Source organism: Cimex lectularius, unplaced genomic scaffold (genome assembly GCF_000648675.2).
Source record: "Cimex lectularius strain Harlan isolate CLEC.00 unplaced genomic scaffold, Clec_2.1 scaffold406, whole genome shotgun sequence".
NCBI classification, from domain to species: domain Eukaryota; kingdom Metazoa; phylum Arthropoda; class Insecta; order Hemiptera; family Cimicidae; genus Cimex; species Cimex lectularius.
Window position 1 is genome coordinate 159,825 of NW_019392981.1, and position 26,143 is coordinate 185,967.

Genomic DNA, 26,143 nt, shown 5'->3' on the forward strand with positions numbered 1-26,143 from the left:
TATATCCTGATTAATTTTCACTGTTACAACTCATCCATTTGACAGATACTTCACTATATTTTTGAAGAGATTGTGCAATAGACTAGGTCTACGCAATATATAGCGTGTTTCACATTTCTTTGGCATACAGTACACAAACGTCGTAAATCTGTTATTATATTTAGACCAGTGTATTAATTTTAACTAAGTTCACACTAAAAACACACAAATAAAAAAAAGTCATTTTATTATCGGGTTTATTACAGTCTCTACCAAACCTGCAAAAATTAATGGTTTCACTATTTCACTTTTTTTTTTAAATTCACAATCCAACTGTTTATCATTTTTTCAATTTTCACTGTTACAACTCATCAATTTGACAGATATTTCACTACATTTTTGAAGATATTGTGCAATAGACTAGGTCTACACAATATATAGCGTGTTTCACATTTCTTTGGCTTACAGCACACAAACGTCGTAAATCTTTTATTCAATTTAGACCAGTGTTTTTAATTTTAACTAGTTTCACACTAAAACATACAAATAATAAAAAAATTGGTTTTATTATCGGGTTTATCACAGTCTCTACCAAACTTGCAAAAATGAATGGTTTCATTATTTCACATTTTTTTAAATTCACAATCCACTGTTTATCATTTTTTCAATTTTCACTGTTACAACTCATCCATTTGACAGATACTTCACTATATTTTTGAAGAGATTGTGCAATAGACTAGGTCTACGCAATATATAGCGTGTTTCACATTTCTTTGGCATACAGCACACAAACGTCGTAAATCTTTTATTCTATTTAGACCAGTGTTTTAGTTTTAACTAAGTTCACACTAAAAACACACAAATAAAAAAAAGCCTTTTTATTATCAGGTTTATTACAGTCTCTACCAAACCTGCAAAAATTAATGGTTTCACTATTTCACTTTTTTAAAATTCACAATCCAACTTTTTATCATTTTTTTTTTCAATTTTATGTTACAACTCATCCATTTGACAGGTACTTTACTACATTTTTGAAGAGATTGTACAATAGACTAGGTCTGCACAATATATAGCTTGTTCCACATTTCTTTGGCTTACAGTACACCAAACGTCGTTAATCTTTTATTATATTTAGACCAGTGTATTAATTTTAACTAAGTTCACACTAAAAACACACAAATAAAAAAAAGTCATTTTATTATCGGGTTTATTACAGTCTCTACCAAACCTGCAAAAATTAATGGTTTCACTATTTCACTTTTTTTTTTAAATTCACAATCCAACTGTTTATCATTTTTTCAATTTTCACTATTCCAACTCATCCGTTTAACAGATACTTCACTATATTTTTGAATAGATTATACAATAGACTAGGTCTACACAATATACAGCGTGCTTCACATTTCTTTGGCATACAGTACACCAACCATCCCATCTCCCGTCTATTTAATACTTATTTAGTATTTTTCCCTGACTAATTTTACACCAGAAAGGTTTGAAAGTTGCCCGGTCTTAAAAATAGCTTCGGAAGATTGTGAAATACGTCTGACCAAAGACAAGCAGTGAAAATAAGCGGATACGTGATCAGTATTAGTCAATCGATCGACAAGATCAATTCGTGGATCATTTATCATTCTAGTCCTTCCTTTCCACCTCTGAACATTCCGTACAGTTTAGCCTGTGTGTATAAATCAATTAATTATATAACTTGTCACTGGAAGTCTAGAATATTAACATTAACATGAACATTAATTCAAACTATCCGAGAACTTTATTTATTCTTTAAAAACTTAACTCAATAGGTTCAAGACATAATATTCTCCCTACCCTCTACAACAATTTCAAATATTTTTATTTTAAGACGATTGATTATTGGTAATTATTAAACTTTATCTGTAAAAAAATCTATTATTTTGTTGAATTAATTTTTTCCGTAAAGCAGACAATACATACAGATTACAAACGAAACTTTTTTTTATATTCATTGAACTTCGAAACGACAGTCTTCAAAATAATTCTTACCATTCTCTCAGCAGGATTTCTACTCCCAAGGTTAGCCACAGTCGAAAAAAGCTTATATCTGATAAGCTCTGTCTCAATTGGTTTATGAGCCTTTTTCTCAAAGGAAATGACATCACTGTGTACACATGAAAGCAACAATTGGGCTTTACAGCTTTTTAACTCATTCAGAGAATTTAGGGGAGGCCGAATTAATTTAATAACTTGCATATTTTGGAGCTAAACATCAGTGGATTCTTATAACGATAAACTATTTTCATATTTCAGCAACGGCAAATATATTGCGTACAACAAAGTAGTTCATTTACTACAAAACAAAAGTCTAATAAACAAATTAAATAAACAAACCTACTTATCTCTGTAAGAAACTATAACTAAACGATAACAATCAACATTCCTCTTGCTTTTTATTTCTATTCTAAAATTACAATTTGAACGATTTAACTAAATCTTACCTTTATATTCAGCTATATTTACAATATTTTATTCGGTTTTCCCTATTTAGTAAGTCATTATTGTTTCAGTCTGTAGGCTTTTAGTTAAAAAATTAATTTTAAAATTTGAATTAAATTGAGCATTCTCTTATAAAATTGCTTGTGTTCTTTATATGTTTTTTAACCAGAGAGCATAATAAACCAGTAGATTCAGAAAAAAGATTGGAATGTAAGTTTGGCTTTGTTACCATGAAAGTCCAATATTACTTAATTAATTAATTTAATTCAAAGATGAAACAAAGTTTTTTTTATCATGATAACTTTTGATATAATGATATAATGAGACTTAAATTTGTAAAGGGTTTTAATAGTTTCATTATGCAAGCGTTGCTGATGGGGCTTAACACATATTTTCTTCTTTATCTGAATATAATTGTATTGTTTGTATTGTTTTATAGAAATTAGCCATCGCTACTAATAGCATTGTCTGAAATGATGGACATGGCCTCGGTCAGACGTATTATCTAGTGACCATTATAACTATTATCGGCTGAATAATTCAAGAATTTCATAAGGATTTACTTTTGATTATACGACTCTTAATTGGAATATCTTGTTATAACACACAAGTATTTTTGAAAATAAATAGGCTTCTTTGTTTATTTTTTCCACTCTAACAAGGTAGTGATTAAGATATGAAAAAATGGCAGTTTTAGGATTTTTTTTATTATATAAAAAACATAAAAATCAAAATATTGGGCCCATTTTTGAGTTATTTGGTAGATTTAGAGACAGATCTTTTACTAAAAAACATTTGGTTTGGGCAAATCTGTTACTGTATTGATTCAGTACTTTTTTTAACATTATGCAGAATTTATTGTAGTAATTCATGCGGAATTTTGTAGCTAAGTAGGTGGATCATGTTGAGGAACATAAGTATTTATAAAGAATGTATTTATAAATAGCTGTTTTTGACAATAGTAATATTGTGGATAGTATTAGTGCCGGTAAACTATATTGCTCATAGCCAACTATATTAATTAGGTTTTGCATGATTCAAACGATTCACTACTTTATTACCATCTTCTACAGGGGCTCGTCAACCGGGGACATATACTGAACCCAAACTACTTTAGTATTTATTTATTTTATTGATTACTGCCTATTTTTTGCTTAATGTAAGGGTTAATCATGTTGAAGTGCTTTTATTGGTATTTGGCTGGGTTGGATAAATTTTTTAATGATATTATTATATCCGTGTATTTGTTTTTGTTTTACACCACCATGCGAGGGAGGTGACAAGAGACCCAAGCCGAGGAACACGCTCCCCTAGATCCACCACTTTCTGCTGAATAATGATGATGTTACATATGTGCTTTTCAATTACACCTCAAAGCCACATTCCCTTGCAAAACAATAAATTAGATGGTACATGTCCATATCTACGAGGTGTAATCAAAAGGTCTGACCACTCCAACCAAGGATTACACCACTGAGTACTTTTTTAACTTTGACCGAATTTATTTTGTTTTACTGTCGAAGTTTTGAATACCTGTATTGGTATTGGATTGGAGAATAGATTTGTAAATAGCTGCTAATTACTACAATATATACTTCAAATTAACGGGAAGAATGGGCCAAAGGAACACCACTAAAGGCAAATTCCTACTGGTATACTGACGGCTCCAAAACCGACAAGGGTTCGAGAGCTGGGGACTTCGGGATGAATCCCAAGACCGAACTGACAGAAAAACCTAGGTAAGTAAGCTACAGTTTTCCAGTCTGAAACCATAGCGATTGAACAATGCGCCAGAGAAATAAAAAGGCTAGGAATACATTCCCGGAAGATAGGCATTTTCTCTGACAGACAGGCAGCACTCAGAGCCTTAAGCTCATGCGAGGCGAAGGCAAAGAGTGTTTGGAACTGCATAGAGGCCTTGATGGAAGTCAGCGACAGCAACGAACTGACTCTGGCATGAGTCCCTGGACACTCGGGTGAACGAAAAGGTTGACATGTTGGCCAAAAAGTGAGCCTACATGGACTCTCTTAGCGCAGAACCCTATCGCCCCTAGCAGCCTGCCACAAAAGAGAATACATCTTAAAATGGACCCTAAATGAGTCCAAAACCTGGTGGAACAATACCACCGGTATAAGGGTCGCGAAGAGATTCATAGAAAAACCATCCGCAAAACTTACAAAAGGATTTACTGGAAGGCAACCGCAACCGAGACAGGATTCTGGTTGGACTCCTGACAGAGCACTTCCAGTTAAGAAAGCACATGCACCGGATAGGAGTACACACAGAAGAAACACAGTACACATACTGCCAAGAATAGGAGGAGACCGCAGAACACATTTTATGTTTCTGTAAAGATTTATGTAGGTGCAGGTTCTTCCAACTAGGACAAGAAAAACCACAAGGAAGATCCTACACCAAGGAACCGCTGGCAAAGCTGTGGAGGCTGGTTAATAACCTGAAGCTGGCCAGTGAGTTATAAAAACAGAGGAACACAATAAACCAATTCAGGTCGAGGTGCGGTCTTGTGGCCGCCTCTTTTATCCCTATCCATATCCCTATACTTTAATTTGGCCTAAATAATTTTACATCTGCCTTAGTGGGTTTTTTTGTAGAAAAATATTTGTTTTATGGATTTTAGCCATTATTAAGTCAAATGAGAAATCCAGATTGTCTAGACTAATTTAAACTTATTAAATTCACTAGTTTCGTGGTCCGCTTGACCAATTAATACATTACAATTAATTAAGGTTTTCAGTTGAGATAAAACAGTCAATGGCACGAGCGGGATTCGAACCCACGATCTTCGGCTTGATACGCCGCTGCTCTACCACTTGTGCTATCGTGACCTCGATCCACTCGTCCACCAACTTATCAACCACACCTTTTGAATTTCCCGTCCTTTTTGCCATTTTTCAATTGTCGTGTAATCAATTTGATTCTCGGCGACAAATTAATTTAAACCTTTCTAATATTATCCAGTGACTGTTAAAATTATAATTAACTGTAAAACAAGAAGTTTTTAACAATCTAATTTTATATCTTATTAATGAAATATCTTGTTACACTGCGCATAAAGCAAGCATTTTAAAAATATATGAGTTTCTATAGGCTTTTCTTACTTAAATAGGTTCTGACTGAGATAGTTTAAGAATAAAGGAGGACAGGCCTAACCTTTTTGGAAGAAATCTTGAAAAAAATTTTATTGCTATTTCGTGAAGAACAAAAACTTTTTCTATGAACTGCACATTTTGTTCAAATTTGTCATTTTATTCAATTAGTATTTTTTATTCACTTCGGCCGGATTTCACAACGGGCGTATTTTGAAATGAAACATTTGAGCAAGGTAAAACTATTTTCTATAAATAAATATGGATTTATGGGTTTTATTCATTTTTTTAAAATGACTTCTTGATGAAGACAATAGAAGACCTCTGACAATCTTATAATTTTCAATATTGTTCAGTAACCATTAAAATGAGTTACCTTATTATCTTATTTATTCAAGATATTCATAAGGCTCTAACTTTAATAAAATTACAAGTCTCGTTTTTTCAAATTTCTTGTATAAGACAAGTGTCAAATTGAGAGCAGAATTTGGAATAAAATTTCGATTTGGTGCTGCATTGGTAGTGAATGTAACATAAAGATTAGTGATAATTTGGAGATTGTGAGTTACGGTCTGGTGTAACGTAGGTTTTAGAAAAACATTTTCTTTATTGTGGCAACGTTTCGATCTTTATTGAGATCATCTTCAGGGCCTGTCATTTATAAACATGGTTTAAATTATTCAAATACTTGTAGGATGTGAAAAAATCGAATTTATACAATGCTAGACATTTTAGAATCAATCAAAGTATTTGGTATTGTAAACCACACAAAGAGTAGTATGAATGTAGAAATGGATGTAATTTTTTCTTTCCATGGGATCGTTTCAGTACAGTGTTGGACCAGGAAAATATGCGTGGGGCCCAAGGCAACGTCGGCCGATTGTTTAGGGCGTCTTCACTGTGTCTGTGTGTACACAACACAAGTTGAAACAGCCTTGAATCTCTTAGTTCAAGGGCAACAGCTGCTTTATACTCGACCAAATATAAAACCAGACTTAGAACCGAGCCCATCCTAGTGAAGATCCCCTCTTCAACCACCCTTAGTCTAGACAAAACGCATTTACATAAAACCAATTATTACACATTAACTAGCCCATCCGGCTCCTTCCCCACTCACCCTAGAAAACGGGGTCCGAAAAGTAGCAAGCAGGTCCCTTTTGTGTCGAAGTAACAGCTACTTGAGGAGAAAAAACATTAAACCACATGCTGATAATTATTCCTAAATAACCAAAAGAAAAATGTATTTTATTTGTAATTATACCTTTCAACATCGAACGGATTGCTTACTGGAATGATTTTGACCATATCCATGTTACAGTTTTATGTGGTGAGTAGTGACCGTTAGTCGATAAAGAAAATGTTTTTCTGAAACCTACCTCACGATGTCTGAATAGTTACAGTTTTAGTTTGATTTTTTTTTTAATAGTTAAACAAATCTGACTTCTCTAAAAAAAAATCAAATTGTTTAATCTTTCAGATTAAAATAAAATCAAATGATTTATTTGTCGAATTTTCAACTTTACTTAATCTTTTTATGTACGGTTTTTGGTTGAAATGAAAAAGTTAGTGTGATGAACGGGATTCGAACCCACGACCTTCCGCTAAATATGCCGCTGCTCTACCACTTCAGCAATCGTGATTTCGATCTACACGGACACCAACTCATCTCAACTGGACCTTTCCGATTTTCCCTCCCTTTTGCCATTTTTCAAATGTGGTGTAATCTATTTGATTCTCGGCGACAAATGAAATGGTCACATCGAGCTTTATTGAAGGTATACTTCATTTTAAACTTATTAAATTCACTAGGTTCGTCGTCCGCTTAATCAATTAATATCTTACAATTAATTAAGTTTTTTAGTTGAGATAAAAAAGTCAGTGGCACGAGCGGGATTCGCCTTCGGCTCAATACGCCGCTGCTCTAACCAGTTGAGCTATCGTGACTTAAATCCCCTTGGGCACTAACTTCCCATTTCAACTACAACCTTTCGAATTTTCCCGCTTTTTGCCATTTTTCAAATGTCGTCTAATCAGGATTCGATTCTCGGCGACATATGAAGTGGCCACGGGGAGCTGTTAGTGAAGTTATACTTCGTTTTATTAATTAAATCCATTATATTGACCAAATTACTTCGTTCAATTAATTAATCTTTTTATATAAGGTTTTCAGTTCAAATCAGTTCAAGATTTATTTTGTGTGTTATATAGTGCAAAATGGCCTAAAAGTCACAAGGCAAAGAATGCCAAAATATTGATCTGTTTCGTTCTAGCCATTCAAATATGTTTACTACTCGCTATAAATAAAGTTCTATTATAAGAAGATCGATAGAGAACAGTTCAGAAATAACGTTGAAAAGACGCTTTGCACTCGCGGCTTTTCAAATAAATGCAAAACAAACTGGTTTGGTCGGATGTGTTTTAAATATTTTGAATTTTTTCGCTCAGTAACGTGGACATTATTTTTAATACTATTGGCCTGTTGGGACCATTCTGGTCGGAATCAGGCAACGATATGATTTATGAATTTGGGGCAAAGGATTGCGAATAGCTAGTCGATAGCATAACTAACATCATTAGTCGTTCACGACGGGTTTTTTTCCTTATGCCGTTATGGATCAGTTTGGAGACTCGTCCTGGCTCACCACAGGGATTGATCTGTGTGTACACCAAGGATCACAACTTTGGACCGCTTTGATGGTACGATGTGTCGCTGACCTGGCGGTTCTCCTTCTGAACAATGGAACACTTGAGCTATTTCTTCTGTACGTTTTTTAAATCTACGAACATCAAGTCCAAGTTATAACTTTTGTTTTGAACAGTTTCAGCTGCAAATCTTTTGTGCTTCAGCCAACTCGCCATCAAGGGCTGTCAAAACTGCGCGCATTAATTTTGTATTTTTTCGTCTTCCTGAACGCACTTCCACAGCTTTGGAGGAGTACATAAAATATAATTTACCGTATAATGCACTTCCTTCACGTGGCAAGAAACCCTATGTGACTCGTTGAGCTACCTTTGCATTTTGAAACAGTACGGTCCAATTCCTGGAATTTCTTTCCTTGTGGCAAAAAAGAGGCATGTGCCATTGCGCTGTTTTTAGTCCTTATATCCTTCATAAAATTGGACAATTAAGGAAAAATAATACAATTTAAAAAATATAATACACAATTTAAATTCACTAATTTCGTAGTCCGCTTGACCAATTAATATATTACAATTAATTAAGGTTTTTAGTTGAGATAAAAAAAGTCAATAGCAAGAGCGGGATTCGAACCCACGATCTTCGGCTTGATACGCCGCTGCTCTACCACTTGAGCTATCGTGACCTCGATCCACTCGTACACCAACTTCCAATCTCAACCCCACCTTTTGAATTTTCCCTCCTTTTTGCCATTTTTCAAATGTCGTTTAATCGGATTGGATTCTCGGCGACAAATGAAATGGCCACGGAGAGGTTTAGTGAAGTATACTTCATTTTAAATCATTAAATTCACTAATTTCGTGGTCCGCTTGACAAATTAATATATTACAATTAATTAAGGATTTTAGTTGAGATTAAAAAAAAGGAGGGAAAATTCAAAAGGTGCGGTTGTGATAGGAAGTTGGTGTCCGAGTGGATCGAGGTCACGATAGCTCAAGTGGTAGAGCAGCGGCGTATCTAGCCGAAGATCGTGAGTTCGAATCCCGCTCGTGCCATTGACTTTTTTATCTCAACTAAAAACCTTAATTAATTGTAATAATACACAATAACATAACAATGTTTGTACTGAAAAGTACTATATCTGCAAGACGAAGAGATGCCGACCCAACCCTTCATTATTACGTCTTCACGATCAATAATTTATACTTGTGATAAATTTGAGGTCTGCGCTTTCGTTTAAGCCATCAAGAACGAAAATCCGTGGAGCGATCAGCGTTTCGGGTGTTCACAACACAAGATTGGGTCTAATGATAAGGGCATAAATTTAACCAGAACGAAACATGAAGGTGCACCTTCATTTTTTAAGCAGAATCCCCTAGATGACTTCTACAAATTATTACAAATCCCGAAGAATGTTAACCTGTTTCAGATATCTAAAGAAACAAAACATCAAAGTACGTAAGTTTTACATGATACGACAAGGTCAGAAAATAATAGGTCCTCTTCGTTCACTCTGATCCAGTACGGGTCATAAAGTTTATTTTCTCGTGCGACATGTATATTTTTTTTATGTCCGCCAATCCAAATCGTTTAGAAAATATGTTTTATCTTCTCACTTCTCCCTCCGTCTCAAGTTATGCGACATAACGATTTAGGATCTTGAAGAACGTCAAGATGGAATCGAAAGAACCGGGCCAAATCTTTCCAATAAAGCTACATTTGCTGTTTACTACCCAGCTGTATATCCCTTCTAGCCAGCCGGATCTGAAGCGGTAGAAAGTCCAATGGAAAGAAAGAAATACATCATGCTTTCCCGAGATGAGCAGGATAATCAATCTAAGCCGAAAACTATAAAATATATTTAAGGCTATAATACAATCTGATATATGACATAACCAATAACATTGTTCACTTTTACCCCAAATACTGGAGTATTTTTGGTCCTACAATCGCTAAAACACTATATAATTAAATAAATCAAACTTTTTAACTTTTAAAACAATTTTTAAACTTTATTAAAACTTTTTTTAAAATTTTTAACTTTGTAACTTTCAAATTTTTAGGTTATTTCAATTAATTAATCTTTATGTAAGGTATTGGTTGAAATAAAAAAGCCAGTGTCATGAGCGGGATTCGAACCCACGACCTTCGGCTAAATACGCCGCTGCTCTACCACTTGAGCAATCGTAATTTCGATCCCCTCGGGCACTAACTTCCCATCTCAACCCACCTTTCGAATTTTCCTTCCTTTTTGTCATTTTTATTTTATTTCACCCACTGCCTTACATAAAGATTGATTAATTTGAAATAAGTTATTTGGTCAATCGGACCACGAAATCTATTGGTTTTAGGTTATTGTTTTAAAAAAAAGATTTTGTAAACATTGTGAGATGCAATTTCTGTATTCTCCTTCTTTTTTACCGTTTGTTCGAAATGTTGACGCAGTTCATTTTAATATAAATTGTAATGTGATAAAATTTAGAAGAAAAAACACATTTCTAGTACCGCCAAGGCTAGCATTAACATATTACTGGTTTCGGAAACGGAGGTAATTGAGCGAACACCTCATTTAGGAAACATCCTCCGTCCGTAACTTCCTGATAAGAATCCATTTGCCGCTTAGTTTTATAAAAGGGGGAAAAAAATCTAATTTCCAAACAATGGTCACAGCCTCAGCCGATTTCCTGAGAGGCCCGGTCTTTAAATTCCGTTTTTCCTCGGTCTAAACAAAATTTAAATTGTTTCACCGGTGAAAATTACAAAGGGCAGCCTGTTGTTTTACTTTTAACTGTAAAGGTTTCTTGTTTTAACGGAAAAGATCTTGGAGAAAAATTCGTTCCCCAAAAAACTGATTGAAAAGCTCATGAACAACAGGAACCTGTGGGATAAGACCAAAGAAAATAACAAAGGGACTGCACAAAAGGAAACCAGCTCCATACCATATATCCGAGGACTGGCTGAAAACATCAGCAGTTTCTGCGTAGAACCAGGTACAATGATTGTGTTTAAAAATATCAACCCTCTAAATAGGATATTCTCAAAATTGACAGGGATAAAAGATCTGGTCTTGTCAATAAGATGTCCTGCACGGATTGTCCTGGAATATACTATGGGGAAACATCCCATATTTGAAGAAAACGATATACCAACACCGGTATGCAGCAGAAAACATGAAAGCAAACAACAGTGCCTTGGCGTTACACGCCTTGAGGAAAAACCATAAGTTCAACCTAGTAGTAGAGAATGTAAAAATGGAAGGAAACAACTCAAAAAACTTAAAATTTTATGAAGCGGCTTTCATCAGAGGTGATCAAAATTTCATAAATTACAAACAAAACTGCAAATTTTTGGGAGAATGCTTCAGCAAATTTTTTATAAATTAAGCATAGTTGTCGAAACGATGTAGTCACACGTCCAAAAGATTGATGCAACCCCCTGTATAAAAGTGTGTTTGGTGATAAAGAAGATTGAAATCGGACGAGACTGGAAGGTGTAAAAGATTTCCAACTAAAAAGTGCATCAAATTAAAGCCCTTGACATGAAATTAGAGTAGTACTGGCATGGAAAAGAAATTGAAGAAGTACCATTCGAAACAAATTACGGCTATGATTTTAATGCTAACCCGAAAAAAGTGGACAAAAGTGGCTCTACCCCTTTCAGTAAGAAAAATGTCTTTCAATATTAAAAAATAAAAAATATCTAGCCCATTGTCTAATAGAAAATTTAAAATTTAATGAACCTGTAAATTCAATTTCACATTGCTCACATGGTATTAAAAATTAGTATTAAAAAATTAAAATCTATAAAAATTATGTAAAAACAAATGTAATATATGTAAAATAATGTAGAAAATCATATTCCAGGCGTTGCCTTGAAAAAGAATGAAAAACCATACGAAATATTGGCAAATTAAACAATTGAGCACTACGCTGTTTTCTGTATGACTGCACATCCCACAATCGAACATTGGTGAAAAGGTTTCAATAATTACAATGTTCGGTTTTATTTTAATATAATATTAATTATTTTATCAACGCTTTAGTTTTGACGATTTTTAACGCGTCTTGTTAAGATTTATGTGAGGAATTTAACTTAACGAGTTGGGGGCTGGCCCTAATGTACCATAAAGACGACCTACAAAGATACAAACAATATTCCGTTTTCCTTGTCATGTTTACTTTGTAACTGTGTGGCGACAGACTAGAGTGTAAACCTATTTTTAGTTGTTAGTCATCAAACATTAAATTCATTTGCGGGTTGCAATATCTAAAGACGTGACGACCTCGGATTGTTGATATGAGCGATTTTTCCTAACGTGACGATCGTGGGTGTTATTTTAGTTGCTATTTCATTTTCTTAACCCACTCGCTAGAAATATTTGTTGTTTCTTTCTGAATAATAAATTTAAAAATTATTTAATAAAGTATGTCATTTGTAATATTTAAAGTTCTTCTCATTTTGTTAAAATATGTAAAAAAAAATTGGTTGTACCAACCATTAGTTTGTGAAAGTTTGAACTACAATTATTTTCTGCTCATATCATGACCTCACATAAAAATATTGTTTTTCTTAATATAATGTAACTTTAACCCTCTGTACTAGAATGTTCTTCTTGGGGGTTGGCATAAAATAATAATAATAATAATAAAGAGGGAAGTTTATGGGCCGACAAACAGCTGAGGTAATAGCCGGCCCTATGCGTGTTTTCCTTCTTTTTCTCTTCTTTCCCGCATATTTTGCTTTGAACTGCAGCCATTTGAGCTTCTCGATCTGGTCACTGACTCTCTGATTTCAAATATATACTACGTTGATATCCTAGAATGTTAGTCTCCCGTTTGTTGTTGTCAACCTAAGGTTGTCAAATACAGAATAGAAACAAAACGTCACCACAAACATAGATGTCTGGTCACATTCACTGCCCCAGAGTCCTCGATATTCCTAGGGGTGGGGTTATAAGCAACCCCTTCCTTTCACGCTAATAAATTACTTTTGCTTTCCAGACGTCACACACTCACCCAGAGTGCTCGATATTCCTCGGGGTGGGGTTATACGCAACCCCTTCCGTTCACTCTAATAAATTACTTTTACTCTCCAGACGTCATACACTCACCCAGAATCCTCGATATTCCTCGGGGCGGGGTTATAAGCAACCCCTTCCGTTCACGCTAATAAATTACTTTTACTCTCCAGATGTCATACACTCACCCAGAGTCCTCGATATTCCTCGGGGCGGGGTTATAAGCAACCCCTTCCGTTCACGCTAATAAATTACTTTTACTCTCCAGACGTCATACACTCACCCGGAGTCCTCGATATTCCTCGGGGCGGGGTTATAAGCAACCCCTTCTGTTCACGCTAATAAATTACATTCGTTACAATAAATTACCACAAACACAACACTCGATAGAAACATAGAAGTCTGGTTTCATTCACTCCCCCAGAGTACTTGATATTCCTCGGGGCGAGGTTATAACTCTCTTCTCTCCTCTCTCTCTCTCTCTCTCTCTCTCTCTCTCTCTCTCTCTCTCTCTCTCTCTCACTCTCTCTTTTCTCTATAGTGCGTATTTATTTGTAAACCAATGACCTCTGGCAGACGGATCGGACGATAATAACGATAATGCTTTTGTTCTTTAACGAAAGGTTTTAATTTTGTTTTAATAAAGCAATTATTATTATATATTATAATTTTGTGTGTGACGACGCTAAAATCGTTCTTGTCACATAGAACGAGCGACAAAATATAGTTTATAGCAAGCGGAAAACGCTCAAAATCGTACCAAACAGCCTACAATTCTTCTTATTGAAAAAATTATAGCGTTCCCACTATGAAACTACATAAAAATTTAATTATGACATTCATAATTTCATGGTCATTAATTATGTTATCACGGCGTCAGTTCATTTACATCTGACACTTGTTTTGAATATGTAAACTTTTTCGGGTATTGTTTCCTGAGAAAAAGCTCTGAAACGCGAGGGAGTCCGCCTAGAAATACCCAATGGCCGTCGTCACGAAGAATGCACCGGGTAGATTTTAATCACGCTAGTTATTTATAGCCCATTTGTTGTAACCCGTGAGACAAGGCTATCAATCAAAAGAGAATGTGGGCTAAATATGGTTAGTTGACGATCTCAGTAAGGGAGCGGCCGTCTGTAATGCTATATCGCTTGATATTTCATATCTCTACCTGAGAAAGAGAAACAATGAACGATAAAAATAATGAGTTGAAACCTAACTTAAATCAGAAATTCCGGGTACAATAGACTATTTCTAAGATCTACATGATTTGTCAATGACAAATTGATGTTTTGTCCGCCAACCTTCCCTTTATTCTGTCAAATCTTCAATAGTTGGGCATTATCCTATGTTTTTACATGTTTACTTATCACATGATTACATCAACTAAACCATTCATTTTTTATTATTATGTACGCATAACCAGGTTCATTTCTCATTTCATTCTCGAAATTTCCCGACCGTTCTTTTGACATTGTAGATCCTACAAGTGTATAGTAAAAGTGACACTAATTAGGAAATGTTCCACAAATTCACAACTTTTAGGGATGGATTCACAACTTTTAAAAAATAAGATGTTTAATTCATACTATTCTAAATATGGCAGAAATTCATGTATATATTAAAATTAACAAGATGTAAGATTTAATTAATGCCTGAATGTGTTTGATCAGTATATTTTTAAATTAATTTACATATAATCTTGATGTGCACATATAAGTCTATATTGTTTTATTATTTTAAATATTTCTACTTGTAAAATGATTTTTGGGTTATAAAGTAAGGTGACATTAAATTGTCACAGTATTGGGTGTTTTCAATAGTTATTTATCCTTCACTAGGTCAAAATAAATTATCCACTCTTTTCACACTGTTCAGACAAGTTCTCATTCACGGGTTATGTAACTAGTACAAATATAGACGCAAGCGGCTTCGGGTTTTATCAGCTTATCTGCCAAGAAGAAAATATCCTACGGTTAAAACATCTCCAAATATGTTTATTTAAGTAAAGCGCGATTTAAAGTAAACTTTGTTGTTTACTCACCTTGGCGGAGAATAAAATACCGCGCAATAAATCCTTTTATGCGAGTTTGCCCTGTTCGACTGTCCTGATCGGATGAAAGGCCCGGATAGTTTCGGTGCAATGCCGGAGCCGATATTTATGTTAACGAGACCAGACGCGGAGGCCGTTAAGCCCAACATCGGACGTAATTATCGTCGGTTTTATAGGATTTGTTAGGGGGTATCTTTTCTGTGAATGCAATTTAATATCCGAAGTCGGCCGAAAAGGGAAACATTAAATGAAGATTTAGGCCTTATTTAATTCACATTCTGCCCAGCGATTTTATGCTTCGAAGAACTGAGTAAAATTATTTGTTTTGCTTTTTTCTTTTTTTTTATGAATTTAACAAGGGGAAGAATTCGAATTAATATAAAAGGAATTAAAAACAAGGGGTGTCTGAAGGAGCAATAAAAAAAGTGGACATAACCCAAGGGGGAAAGAAATTAATTAGAATTTATTCCTCTCTTCATTTTCAACGTAGCTGTTCGGAAATTTAATTCATTCCAAGTTACAGAATTTTTTTTTTTAAATAAATCGTGGGCTGTAGATACATTCGCCCCCACGTGTTTCTGCGCATTATAAAGTTCCATTGGAGTTTCGTTGTGAATATCCTTGAATTTTAAATATTTAGATATTTTCTGAATCCTATCAGAATATAAATACGAGATACTGAAAAAAAAGGCCTTTAGAAAAAAAATGACTATTGACCCAATAATCTCCAGTGATAAGCTATCGCTTCGTGAAAAGATGTTGTTGTTTTGAAATATAAATACGCCCTTTAAGTTGTCATTTTGGAGGATTACTAAAATTGCTTCGACACTTATTTATTGCCTCTGCGTTGCTTTCGAAATCGAAATCTGACCAAAACGTTGAACTACATAAATTATATCAACATAAACGCATAACTTAATTACAACGAATCATGTTAAATTTACCGTTTCTGCATTTGATAACAAAAACAATATTGAGTGTGAATCACCTTCTGTTTGAATGTACGTAAATGATAATACGATATGATAATGATGATGATGGATACCAGGAAGAATTCTGTGCTCCCCAGGCACTACAGCCTTCTGGCTTATTTTACCTTTCTAGTTCCCTAGTTCACTTGCTGTCAACTTATTCTTTCTCGGACAGGTCCACTCACTGTCGCTGCAACAGTTTTTTGTCTTACCCTAGGCTGTGCCTCCATTGACCCGTTGTTTCGCACTCGAAAATGATCTGGGTGGCTGTTGTTTCCTCGTCTTTGCATAATCAGCAAATGTGATCAAATGTGCCCACGTTATGTAGATGTTTTCTCAAATGCCAGTAAATTAATTATATATTCTATATAAAACGCAAGCAATTGTTTTGAGTGGAAGACATTTTTAAAAATCTCTAATTTTCATGAGTTGCAAATTGTCAAGTTTTAATCACACGACTTCGTTCAATCATCAAAGGGACCAGGAAAATTGAACGTATTCACAATTTTCTTTAACCATGTTATCTTTCTCATCGGAAAGGGTATTATACACATTTAAACGTCATTCAATTTCGCACATAACCCCGCCCCCAACCCTTTAGATTTAGGACAAGTCATTTACAGCTAAGAGCTAATCTTAAAGGGCAAATTAGGTTCCTTAAAGGTTGCGAGGGGAGGTCTCTCACTCCCAAGATTATTATGTAAATTCGGCTGCACATGCCTATCTTATTAATTATAAAACTGAGGACTCACCATTGTCGCAACCCTCTCCTTGTTGTTTCCTTCTTCCCTTTATCTCCTTAATGTGAACGTTTTTGCTATCTCCTCGTTACGACGGAGAATTAACACCTCCTTATTACCCATCGTGAAAGGTAGTTTGCCCACCTCATTCAAGACCATGGGCCCTTTTTTTTCCTCCCTCAGCACCCCATTCTAATTGTGTTAAGGGTGAGATAAAATCGTAACAATGAGGTTCGCGTATCCACTCGACTATTTCTGGATTTGAATGGAAGAAACGTAGCTGTGGTAATTTTCCGCTGTTTAAACTTAAAATCCTCATTTGACAACGCCAATGCCCTTCTATTCTATTCTATTATATATATATNCATATATATATGAAAACTTCATAAAGTATGACTTGCTGCTACCTTATGCATACACACTATCAACCCTTTTTTGGTATGTTTTATAATGGATCCCAGTTCACAGTTTCTTATGTTTAACATAAATGGTTTACCTCGAAATTTTTCTATAAAGCGAATCTAAAAATTTCTTTTAGCATTTTTACCTGAAGAAAAAGCCCGTTTGACGTACGTAAAAAAATATATACCCATGTAAAAACAAAGAGTTGTCTTTTAAATTTTGATTATTCAGGAGAACCTTACATTCCTATAAATATACGTACATTCAAAACTAGGAACTCAATGTAATCATATTTAATTAAACCAACCGTAACAAAGGACCATTTTTGCTAATCTAATTAAATTTAAAGTACGTATACACCTTGAAAATGACGAGTTTTTTAATTTAACTGTATTGCATAGTTTATTGCTTAATTTTGTTATTAAATAAACGCTGTTATAACATAATTGTAACACTTGTTTATAAGATAAACATCACAAGATTAATTATTCGTGTAAAAAAAGGAGAAACCGTTTAGTGACCAAATGGCAAACGACCAAAAATCTGTTTTTATATTTTTATTCCTCCAATTAATTATGTCGAACACAACTTGATATACATATTTATTTATTGAAAGATGTAGATTTGATGTGTGGTCAAAAGAAAGAAAAACATCGATCACAGGGCTAGTAGCTATAAGCCTATTTAAGAGCTGTATAAATCTATACAAGGCTATAAGCAAGTGATTGCATTTTCTTCTTTTTTTTTACTCTACTCCAGATCCACATCTTACACTATAAACTTGTCAATAATGCTTCATAGTTTATTTAATATCCATCAAATAACGCGCAATGGATAAAAATGAGATTCATTATATATGTATATTATGTAAGGTATAAATATTTTCTAAAATCAATACTGTGGAATATAATGTATAAACCTTGTTAGCTCAAATATTGAACATTTGTTCATATAGATATCTAATTTTTAAATTTTTGTACAAAGGCTACCAACAGTTAAGATTTTTGTTTGGAAATTATTTACAGTATGTAAGTAAAGTAATTTTTTTATACTTCCAACAACCCGTTGGGTGTCGTTGACCAGGGGTCAAATCACTTTATAATAATTATTTTCAAACTATTGTAAAAAGCCTTGGCTCTGCCGGGGTTCGAACCCAGGCCCGCTGCATGGTAAATACGAGTCGGACGCTTCAACCACGGGCCTCAGCGGTGCCCGAATTGATTACAGTACGTAAAGCATGTATGTATTGAAAATTTAACAATGCTATTGGTTTTACGTTGCATTCATATTTTTGCATAGAGCTTTGCAAATATTTCTTAAAAATTTTTTATTCTTGTTGAACCCATGAGCGACCCGTTTCACTTTGACCATTGCTATTTTATTGTTAGGGTTGATACTGGATGTTGGTCATGCTGAAACGGCACAGTGACACTTATTATGTCCGTCTTCACTCACGGGCTTGTTAAACTATTCTAATGCGTTTCGCAATGCGCCATCTTCAGTGAGGAACTATCTGTCAATCTGTCCGAGTAGAGTTTATGGGTCGTTGGGACCGTCGGTTGACAAGGCGTTGATTGGCAGGTGGTGATGTCGATTATTTCCTTTGTCGGTTATTATTTGTGCATTGTTAGTTTTTAGTGTTTTTGATGTATTGGTTTCGATATCGTCTTCTTCTGAACGTTTGCTCTTTTGGTTATGTTGTGTTTTTAGTAACGTGCAAGTAATGTGCGAGTTTGTTAATACATTTATTAGTTTTCCGTCTTTAAGATTTACTGGGTTGAATATCTCTATGCTCACCAGTACGTTATTTTCGTCCTTTTTTGCGTTGTATATTATAGTCATGCTTGTTTCTATAGTGATCGTGATGAATTACGTGTGTCGCGTAATTTTATTTCCTATCGTTGCCTCTAAGGATCAGCGATGTTCTTTGAATCGATCTTTTAATTCCCTTCTAGTAAATTAAACAGTTTATTTTCTTATTTTTTTTATTACGAGGGTTCGCAACAGCAGAGGTCATATAAACCCTCAAGGTGCCTGTTTTTGAAAAAAAGCCCATTTATAAGCATGCCGGGTTCGAATTCAGGGCCGCTGGATTCGAACCCGGGACCTTCACCATACAGTGATGAGCGCCCTGTCAACGCCTAAACCGTTGCGGCCACCGACGCCCCCAATTTCCTTCTATTGTGTTCCATTTTGTGACTTGTTGGCATGTGATGCTATAAACACCGTTATTTTCGAGTCAGTTCTGTATATATTTCTTGTTAGTAGTTTAGCTGTCTTATTATTGGCCCTTCGTACTGTTTGTTTTTGAAAAAAAGCCTATTTGTAAGTATGTCGGGTTCGAAAGCAGGGCCGCTGGATTCGAACCCGGGACCTTTACCTTACAGTGACGAGCGCCGTGTCAACGTCTAAACCTTTGCGGCCACTGACGCTCCCCTTAGTACTGTTTATTTTATTGTTATTCAAACATTTATTTTAAGTACTATATATTTTTTATGCATCAAGTTTTACATCAGTACAGCCGGTAATGCAGAACTAGCGATACTCTTATTTTTGTTTATTCTTCTTTTAAATATCATTGGTTCTTATGCTTCCAAGGACGAACGTACATCTGTAGAACGTGCCCAAGCCCGTAATCTACTTCTTATCACTACTTCTATTTCATATTCATATTTGTTTAATAAATTCTGCAGCTGATGTAAAAGGTCCAAAGGAACTAGGCGCATTTATCTTTCTTGGTGGCGTGATATTCGTTTCCTTCCAAGTAATAAATAGGACGCTACATAAAATAAACAGAGAGGAAGTGAGAGCGAATAATAGGTAACAGGAGGGAAAGAGGCTCATTGTGAGATCATTGAAAAGAACAACAGCAATCAGGTTCCGAACAATATCAAGGGGGTCGAATACAACGGGGATCCGAAATCACATCATTTTATTACGACGTCGGGTCGACAATGGCAGCTCGCTTCTTTTATCCAGGCCCACTTGTCCAATCACGTTAAAACCTCCACTTTGAAAACCGCCCGCAATACCGTTGAAAGTCCTGTCATGCAAAAGGCTCCTCTGAACCCCGATTCTACCCCTGTGACTTTTTCTTTAATGGAAAACATATCCTCGTGCGAGAGTATTAATACGAAAAAAGAGTGGGCTGTTTGGAAAAGTTATCCGAAACGATTTGGAAATTGAAAACAAAATTAGACTGAGAAGTCTTTCTGTTATAAAGGTTAGAAAAATTCAAATTTATCTCACCGGCAGAGTTCAAAGACTCCAGTTCCATAATGTAAAAAAGTCATATCTTATCCATGTGACTATCGTTTCTACGAAAAGATGAATAAATTTCAACGAATGACCCAAAAAACACATTTAGCTTGTAGATGTTAAAAAGTCTCTCTTAACCATTTCATTAAATTTAATCTTAACGTACTATTGTATCAAATTTATTATTATGGAAGAAATACATACACAGCACAGACGAACAACTAAAAAAAATCTTCAAAAAGGTGCATTTATTTACGACTATATATGTACTCTTACGTATAAGGGGAGGTTACGGGCGTGGGATGACCTATTCAATGAAACGTTTTTGGTGATACTAGGCCAAAAACATTTAAACGCATTGAAGAAGAGAGTTCATGCCAAAAGATATAAAATCCGAGAATTTTTTAAAAGTACTTTATTTTTTAGTTTTCTGCCTTTATATTGTATGGATATTCATGTTATTATATATCACTTCTTTTTTTCTACTCTGGATAAGATAATATGATTAAAATAACATATACGCTAGAAGTAACTAAGATTACATGTATTTTTAAAAAATACAAAAAGAAGATTCTATAAAAGCAGGGAAAAAATTGTTTTTGAAAAAATCTTTCGGATTAGTTTTAAGCACGCTTTAGAACCTAATAAATACAAATTTTCCTTATAGCAAGGAAACAATATAAAATTGTTGGCTGGAACAGGCGGAGGTAATTTTATTTCTTGCCGTTGTACGGTAATATCAACTTTGTTTCTAGCAGAAAACAATTTTTTAACCTTACCAAAAATACCAAAAAAGTCTACTGGCGAATAAATGAGTAATTATTGAAATTCACAATTTTTGACTGAGTGATAGTCAAAAGTAAGTCTACTTTGAAGTTAATATTCAATTTTGACAAACGAAAAGCCCTGAATACAATTTAAAAAAAATATTTTTTCTCTCATATTGTCTTCAAAATGTCTCCGATTTATCGAAAGATACAAAAATGGTGATAATTTAAAGACAGCTCCACCGATTCGCAAGAAACTTTACAAAGTACCTTATTACCTACTATTAATGGCACAAACCTGCCTTCTGTAATTAAATTAGAACCGTAGATATAAAATAAAACTTTAGCGGAGTTTTGATTGATCCCTATTTTTCTCACGTGTAATGACATAAAATCTATACTTTGGTGAGAATGGCTCAAAGAAGAGAAATGCAGCTCTCCAACGGTTGTAAATTCCGTTGATACTGGGTAAAATCTATTATTTTTAATAAGCTTATAATTTAATAGGCTGACCGAAATGATCGGTAACGACCAAATTTCAAATTTTACCCTGGTAGATTTCTCCTCACTGATGGCAGAGGATAAGCAAATCGGAATGACGCGAATGACCAAACTACTGTGCTCAAGGCACCCCAAGTGGAAATCTCACAACTTACATTATTCCCTTAAATCAGGATTTTTAAGCAAGCCTTTGCAATTTACGATACGATGAACAAACGCAATTTTCGTAATTTCTCACTAATCGTAAGTTTATTATTTTAATTTCTGCGAAAACATAATATACGCTTAATTTGAATTATTTATTTTGAGATTGCTTTATGTGATCTGGGGGTGATGAACGAGTAATTTGTTCGTTTAAAGTGTCGCCGTCTGCTTCGTTTGACGTAATAAATAAGTGTGTGGTGATTAGTGACCGTTAATCGATATTTATTTAGAAATCGTGAGATGCGGTCTGGTGTGATGTAGGTTTCAGAAAAACATTTTCTTTATCGTGCCANCAATTTTTCACATCCTACATGTATGTGTAATAATTTAAGCAATGTTTATAAATCCCAGGCCCTGAAGATGATCTCAATAAAGATCGAAACGTTGGCACGATAAAGAAAATGTTTTTCTGAAACCTACATCACACCACACCGCATCTCACCGTAATCATTATTTAACGGTCACTAAACACCACACATTGTACAGACAAAACTTCGACACATACCTAGAACCAACTATGGTGACTAGTTTGACTCTTATAAGTTCTATTTTAAAGGATTTAAATAGAAAAATATTTGATTTTCAAATTGAAGTATAGTTATTTCAATTTTTATTTCTGCTGAAAATTTCCGTTTCATCGGTGTCGAAGTTTATAACCGAGCCGGCTACCAGCGCTTATCAAATACGAGGCAATTACGGCTTATAGCGTTGTGCGGACATAAAGGGATGGGTGGAGTATCCAAGGGCCATTGTGGCACTACCTGCAATCACGCGATATACAATATCCAGCGGCCTGTAATCAGCTATTATTCCGTCCTAGGAGTAGTTGATACCCGATTTCGGTTCTCGTTCGACCGCTGATAACACGGGACACGGCCGCTGAATTACAAGGGTTAGAGGACGTACAAGTTTGATCGGTTATCGAGTAAAACCGTGTGGATCCCGTACCACGTTCTGCGATCATATCGTGTCGTATTTGGGAAAGGACCAAGATTCCACCTGTTCATTCAAGGAACGAGGAAGCGTTAAAATCTCTTGAGGCTTGGGGATAAACTCCTTCTCGACTCCACCCAACTTAAAATCTTTGAAGTTTCTATTCTTATTAGCCTTATTTCGTTATTTCTCGCCAATAATATTGAATTCTCGCAATATAAAACCAGGTATTTAATATGTTTAAACTTTAAATTTTTTAATGTTTAATTTTATATACCAACTAACTATGAAAATCCTAAATTCCCTGGGAAAAAATCGTATAACCTCAGGTTTTTACCATTTTGTCAGCAATTGCTGACATATAGCCTTATGAATATTTATGGCATAAAATTGTATGTTTAAGCGTTGTGAAAACGCATAAAAAAACGAAACGTCATGGAACGTCTTCCGAAATGTCGTGACATTATGAGATTGCAAATGAGTGAATGTCAAAGATCAATGGTGCCTTTGTTACCAATATGAGATACATTCAATATCAGTAATAATTTTGTCCATTAATTTACCACTTAGCGGAAGTTAAATAATCACTTTATATAATTTAATTAGGTTTAATAGTAAAAAAGAAAAAAATATTTTTAGGTTTCTAAGAATTCGGAAGCATCAATTTGTTTTAGTAAAGTACATTCTTCACCTAATTTACAGCTAGAAAAAAATTAAACCATAAAGTAGTATTAAATATATCCATTAAATTCACTAGTTTTCGTGGTCCGCTTGACCAATTAGTATCATTTAATTAATTAAGGTTTTTAGTGGAAATAAAAACGTCAGTAGTTGAAAAATGGCAAAAAGGTGGGGTTGAGATGGGAAGTTAGTGTCCGAGTGGATCGAAGTCACGATAGCTCAAGTGGTAGAGTAGTGGCGTATGAAGCCGAAGATCGTGGGTTCGAATCCCGCTCGTGACACTGACTTTATTATCTCAACTAAAAACCTTAATTAATTGAATTAAATATATTAATTAAACCATTGAAAAAATACGATTTACGGGAGTTATATAAAATCCTCATTCGACTTAAATAAATTTTAATAATGTAAATCCAATTTTCTGTATTCTTAACTGTTTGTTATTAATTGGATCGAAGAATATATTTTTACATAACACAATAATAATAATAATAATAATGGGCGGCAAGATGGAATGTCTGTAGAGATAGTATGAAAGAAATTAAGCCAGTTGTACATAAGTGGCCAACTGAGGAACTTGAGAGAAAAGAACTTGTGATTCTCACTAGATTGCGAATAGGTCATATCAGGCTAACCCATAATAGGCTTTTAATAGGCAACAACCTTCCAACTTGTCCTCGATGTACGCGAAGTGGAGAACGCACCATTTTGACAGTAAAACATATTTTGGTCGACTGTCCCACTTTACAACCCTTTAGGCAAAGGCTCAACCTTTCGAGTGATTTACAGGAGTTACTGGGTCCCCAGTGTTTCTTTCGAAGAGCACTTTTCAGCTTTCTCAAATTTATTGGAATTTATAATGAGATTTAGGCCTTTTCCCAAATTGTTATATCATTGAATGCCTGCTAATGTTTGAATAAAAGTTGTGCGTGCAAGATTTCTTCTTTCAGAGGTTTTTGAGGCTGCCGGAGCGGAAAAATGAAATGGAAGAAAATACAAATTGCGGGGGAATAAACTGCAATGCCCAAAATCGCAATTTAAATAAGAAAAATAGCTCCCTCCAAAACAAAAAAAAAGAAGATAAAGATAAAGAAATGTTATTGTGTTTTGTTTCTTATTATTGTTATGTAGAATTAGTTTATGTATCATATTTGAATGGAAGAATAAAAGGATAAGGATGAGCCAATACTCATGCTGAGACTGTTGCTAGTCTGACTCCATTATTATTATTATTATTAGCCATACAAGCCTACGGGGAATTTTTAAATTATGGAACAAAATTCACAATTCTAATTAAAAAAAGAAACAGAAATAAATCTTATAAATTTATTAAATTTTATGCAATTTAAAATGGGAATTTTGTATGCATTTGGCCTTCCGAATTAAGAATTTTAAAAAGAAAAATTAAAGCTTGGATGGCAATAGGATAAATAAGATTACGAGTGAATGTTTGGAGTCAGAGCTTTATAGCACTCAGAAGAGATATAGCTAACCTAAGATAGAAGGTTTGGATGTTAGGGCGTGAAATGACCTTAGCCGTTAAAACGCCCTTAAAAATTAATAATAATAATAATAATAATAATAATAATAATAGTTTATAGACATTTGTGCTTCGGAGTATTATTTGTGAGATCTCTTATTGAGCACTGCGGATAATCTAAATTATATTAAAAAAAGATCTGGGATAAGGTAAATTTGAAAAAAAAGTTCCTAAATAAATAGTTCCTTCGTCAAGCCCTCGAGGAATATACCTCCTTCATCAGGGCTTTGAAACTAATTTCTAGTGATTTGAGCGGTTAATAAATATACACTACTCACAATATTTGAAAGCTTCATCCATAATAAATTTTTGAATTTTGTTCTTTCACCCATCCATTCAACATTACAACTCACTAAATCTAAAAATTATAAGGTTAGAGCTGAACTTATTCAAGCAGAAAACTATTTCTTGTAAGTGATGGTTCCGTTATGAAGGAAAGGATCGATAGTTCATCGCAAAGGAGATGTTTTATTTCTTGCTTAACAATTTCCATCATTTTGGTATAGGTATCCTCATCGTTAGTCCATCAGACGCGTTTGGCTTTTCGCCATTCTCAATGATGGGTCAAGGATTAATGTTAAGTAAGGACTGAAGTTGGCGAAATGCCGAAACGCGCCTGGCTACCTACACAGCATATATAGGCAGATAAAATGATAAGTAACGATTAAACAACATACAATAAATGTCATCAGTCCTCTTAGATTTATAATTTTTTAGATTTTACAAATATGAACATTTGTACTTTGAAATTTTAACAGATTAAGCTCATCTTAGGATAGTCATAGTTTAGTACATCGTAATACAGCCCTGGAAGGTTAGATAAAACAAAAAAATTGGTATCTGCCAAAAATGTTTTAAATGTTTAAATGACAGATTTTA

The 26,143-nt window shown here is 34.4% G+C and overlaps 1 protein-coding gene and 1 non-coding gene across 2 annotated transcripts in view; both read left to right on the forward strand.

The window, feature by feature from the left end:
• The window catches only part of LOC106669495 (headcase protein), a 133,420-nt gene that overhangs the window by 82,681 nt on the left and 24,596 nt on the right, over positions 1–26,143 (forward strand). The gene's annotated exons all lie outside the window — the stretch shown is intronic.
• Trnah-aug lies at positions 23,933–24,005 on the forward strand. Its single transcript has one exon. It is a non-coding gene; the product is annotated as a tRNA-His (tRNA).